Raw genomic sequence first — 4,870 nt, forward strand, 5'->3', positions numbered from 1 at the left:
CTTCCTCCTGAAGGGTCAGTGAGAGGAAGTGAGGCCGACTTTCCTCCTGAAGGGTCAGTAACAGGAAGTGAGGCCGACTTTCCTTCCTGCTGAAGGGTCAGTGAGAGGAAGTGAGGCACCCTGGCTTAGCGGCACTCTTGGGCCTACCTACCCCCGATGATGTGGCTTTCTAGAACCAGGACTGTAAGTTAGGGTTGGTTGAGTTCAGCTGCAATAACAAACCACCTCCTGACCTCAGTGACTCAGCATCTGTATCTCTGGGGAAATGCTTCAGGGCAGTCATTCTCCATGTGGTGGCCCAGAGTTCCGGGCTTTGACCTTGGGGCACTTCCACATCCACATGGGCCTCCAGACTGACCAGAGCCAGGGAAAAGATTGGTGGAGAATCACGCCTTGGCTCTGCAGTGCTACTGCGCAGAAGTGGCATATCGCTGCTTTCTGTGTCATCATCCAAAGCAAGTTCTGCCATCATGCCTTACTTCCGGGGGGTGTGCACACCCAACCCTCATGCGTGGCTGGAAGGAGAAGAGAGCAGGAAAGATTGGTGAGTAGCCGCCAGGCACAGTGGCTCGTGCCTGTAACCCCAGCACTTTGGGAGGCCGAGGCAGGTGGATCAGTTGAGGTCAAGAGTTCAAGACCAGCCTGGCCAACATGGTGAAATCCCATCACACCAAAAAAAATTAATAAATAAAATAATTAGCCAGGCATCGTGGCATGCACCTGTAATCTCAGCTACTCAGGAGGCTGAGGCAGGAGGATCATTTGAAACTGGGAAGCAGAGGTTGCAGTGAGCCGAGATCATGCCACTGCACTCCAGCCTGGATGACACTGCAAGATTCTGTCGCAAAGCAAAAAAAAAAAAAAAAAAGACTGGTGAGGAGCCAGAGCCTCTCCTACGCTTGGACCTGGGGACTCCAGGGGTCAGGTTGAGAGATACCCAGCCTGCAGAGCTGCTTTCTAAACTCTCTGGAGGGTCAGCAACAAAATAGAGGAGCAGTGTCTCCTAAGGTTCCACTGGCTGCAGGGGGGATGAACCTCCTGTCACTACAGATGACAGCCTTGGGACCTGTGGAGAGTGGGGAAGAGGATGGAATCCCTCACCTCCAGGGAAGGAAAAGCAGCTCAGCAGGACCCCACCTTGAGCGTCCATTCACTCCTGCCTGTCTCCAGCCAGGGCCTCTGGAAATCCCTGTGGCCAAACCTACCCCTGTGCATCTGTGGAGCTGTGGCCTAACACTGTAACTCTCATGTGCTGAGGACACTCTGTGGTCGCTCCTCACCCCGTAACCTTCTGAGGCTGCTGGGTAACCTAAACAAAGGAGCTCAGAGAGGTAAAGCCACTTGCACACACAGCCAGAAAGTGGTGGAGCCTGATTCAAACCTAAGTGTCCGATCCCAAAGCCACGTTCTCTAAGCACTGAACAATGCTGTGTTCCCTCCACTCTGCACAGAACTTGGTGCACAGTGGCATTCAGGAGAGCATGGCAGTGGGTGGTGGACCCGGGCTACTGGTTGCAAACAACGGAGCCAATTAAATCTCTAGGAGAACCAGAGACTCAGCCTCTGGGGTCATGCAGCCAAAACCAAACCCAAACCGCACTGCACCATGTATCCTGGGGAGGTGTGACTGCCACCCAGCTTGGAGCTCACAGTGCTGAAGGCTGCTCATAAGAAGCTCTGTCTTGACTGCCTCTCCCTCCAACACTAAGCTCTCAGCTGCCCTCAGAGAGCACGTCTGTGCAGTATGTTTTCTGCTTCCCTCTCACCTGAGTCAGTCCCATGTGGGCGTGTCCAAGTGGCAGATCCGTCACGTCTGTGCTCTAGTGGCACAGGACAGGCGAATCCCAGGACTGGGGCTTAGGCAGGTAGGGCTTTGGCTTCACCCAGGAAAGAATTCAAGGCTGAGCCAGAGGTGTTAGTGACTTTTATTGAAGTGGCAGTGTACAGCAGCAGCAGAGGTACGCTCCTGGGGAGCAGGGCCACCCCACGACAGGGCCACCCTACAGCAGGGCTACCCCATAGCAGGTCCACCCCACAGCAGGGCCACCCTACGGCAGGGCCACCCCACGGCAGGGCCACCCCATGGCCACCTCACGGCAGGGCCACCCCACAGCTACCCCACGGCAGGGCCACTCCACGGCAGGGCCACCTCACGGCAGGGCCACCTCACGGCTACCCCACGGCAGGGCCACCCCACGGCAGGGCCACCCCACGGCTACCCCACGGCAGGGCCACCCCACAGCAGGGCCACCCCACAGCAGGGCCACCCCACAGCAGGACCACCCTACGGCAGGGCCACCCCACAGCAGGGCCACCCCACGGCAGGGCCACCCCACAGCAGGGCCACCCCATGGCCACCTCACGGCAGGGCCACCCCACAGCCACCCCACTGCAGGGCCACCCCACGGCAGGGTGTCCAGAATGGCAGCTTGGAGGCTGGGCTGCACTCATACCCACTTTTACTTGCATGCAAATTAGGGAGGGGATTATGCAGAAATTTCCAGGAGGAGCTTGGTACCTTCCACGGAAAGGGGCAGTGTCTTTCAGGTGTTGACATGGTAGTGGTAAGGTGGCATGGCGCACTTGTGGGTGTGTCTTATGGAACGCTGCCTCTTGCTCCCCACCCCTGTTTTAGCTGGTCCTCATTAGGTCTGGTGTCCAAGTCCCGCCTCCAGAGTTGAGCCCCACCTCCTACCTCAGTAGCTGCAAGGGCGGCTGGGGAAGCAGGCTGTGTTCTCTACACTGGGTGGGTGGAACGTACCATTCACTCATTCCTGATCAGGAAAAGGCTTTGCACGACAGGCGTCCCCACCGTCTGGCCTCTCACAGCCCAGCAGCAGCTACGCCCTCCTCCATAGAGCAGGAGCAACAAAACGCTCCCCATTCGCCTTCCTCCTACAGATGAAAACGGACTCATCCTCTTCCCAAAAGGGGACACTGTAACTTCTCATCGCTGACTGCATCTAAAGCCAGGATCTTCAAAGCCAGGATCTCCAAAGCCAGGGTCTGCTGGTGACAGCTGCTCCTCTCCTGTGGTCCCATCCGGTGTTCTGAATGTGTGGACTCTAAACAGGCTCTTTATAAAACAGAAGGGGGCTGAGGGGGGAAAGAAATCAACATATATACTTACATCTTTTCCAGTGTGACAGTTTCTGGTGTACGGGTAACTGAGTGCAGGGACACCCAGAGCTGGAAAAGCATGGCTTCTGGGTGTGTCTACGAGGGTGCTTTGGGAAGAGATGAGCATTTGAATCAGTCAACTAAGGATGATCCAGCCTCGTCCAGTGTGAGTGGGCCCCTTCCAATCTGTGGAGGGCCTGGATGGGACGAGCAGGCAGAGGACAGGTGGATTCACTCTTCTGGAGCAAGGACATGCCTCGCCTCCTGCGCGCAGACATCAGAACTCCAGGTTCCCCGGCGTTTGGCCTTGGACTGGGAATTACACCATTACATCCTCTTGATCTCAGGCCTTCAGATTCAAACAGAACGACAGCAGCAGCTTTCCTGGGTCTCCAACCTGCAGGGGACAGACTGTGGAACTTCCTGAGTTCCACATAATGACATGAACCAATGCCCATGATACACCCCCTCTTCTATGTCTTTATTCTATTGATTGTTTCTCTGCAGAACCCTGATGTATTAACATACACAACAAAGAAGGCAAGACAGGAAGATATTCCATCCTACTTAGCCACGGGTCATGAGGTCAAGATGGTGCTACTGTCTGAATGCCGCTGTCCCCCCACCGACCCCCACATTCACCTGTTGGAACCTAAAACACAATGCCACAGTATTAAGAGGTGGGGTTTTCTGGGAAGTGAGTAAGTCAGGAAGCTCTGCCTCATGAATGGGATTACTGGCCCTTAGAGGAGAGGCTAAAGGGAGCTGCCTTGACCTTTCACCATGCAGAACACTGACTTGGCTCCTGCTGCCATAAGCGGGCGATACAAGGTGCCATCTGTGAAGCAGACAGAGCTCTCACCAGACCCCAAAGCTCCTGGTGCCTTGACCTTGGATTCTCAGCTTTCAGAACGGTGAGCAATAAACTTCCATTGTTTATAAATTACCCAGTTAAAGGTATTTTGTTACAGCAGCCTGAACAGACTAAGACAGAAATTGGTACCAAGTGGGAATGTTTCTATAACAAATATTTTAAAATGTGAAAGCAGCAGCCGGGCATGGTGGCTCAGGCCTGTAATCCCCGGACTTTGGGAGGCCCAGGCAGGCGGATCATGAGGTCCAGAGACCGAGAACATCCTTGCAAACATGGTGAAACCCTGTCTCTACTAAAATACAAAAACTTAGCTGGGCATGGTGGCATGTGTCTGTCTCAGCTACTCAGGAGGCTGAGGCAGGGGAATCCCTTGAACTGGGAGGCAGAGGTTGCAGTGAGCCAAGATTGCGCCACTGCATTCCAGTCTGGCGACAGAGCAAGACTCCATCTAAAAAAAAAAAAAAAGTGAAAGCAGCTTTTTGGAGCTGGGCAGAGCTGAGTTTGGAGGAACAGGCTGGGAAAAAATGCCTCTATTGTCATGAACGGACTATGAACGCTATTCTGGTGAGGGCTCAGAAGAGGGCTGTAAAGAAAGCCTCCGTCTCCTTAGAGATGACCAAGGTGGTCACAACAGAATGTTCATAGAAATATGGCTGCTAAGGGCCAGTCTTTGTTCTCACTCAGTCTAATTCCCTGAAGACTGATCAAGTCATTCTGTGTACCAAGAGTTCATTCTTTTTTGGTTTTGTTTTTGCTGAGTAGTATTCCATAGCTGGTGTGTACTGGCTTGTTCAACCATTTGCCCATGGAAGTTGAGCAGGGCTGTTTCTCTATGTATAATATATATTGGAGCAGGGCTGTTTATGTATTTTATAT

At 53.8% G+C, this 4,870-nt stretch overlaps 1 long non-coding RNA gene across 1 annotated transcript in view; it reads left to right on the plus strand.

Annotated features, from left to right (window-relative positions):
* The first annotated feature begins 2,987 nt into the window (after positions 1–2,987).
* Positions 2,988–4,870, plus strand: part of LOC116540635 — an 8,192-nt gene continuing 6,309 nt past the window's right edge. Inside the window, exon 1 of the long non-coding RNA XR_004264529.1 lies at positions 2,988–4,034. This is a non-coding gene — a long non-coding RNA (uncharacterized LOC116540635). The remainder of the gene's footprint in view (positions 4,035–4,870) is intronic.

This window comes from Sapajus apella, unplaced genomic scaffold (genome assembly GCF_009761245.1).
Source record: "Sapajus apella isolate SASKATOON/1434 unplaced genomic scaffold, GSC_monkey_1.0 scaffold143, whole genome shotgun sequence".
NCBI classification, from domain to species: Eukaryota; Metazoa; Chordata; class Mammalia; order Primates; family Cebidae; genus Sapajus; species Sapajus apella.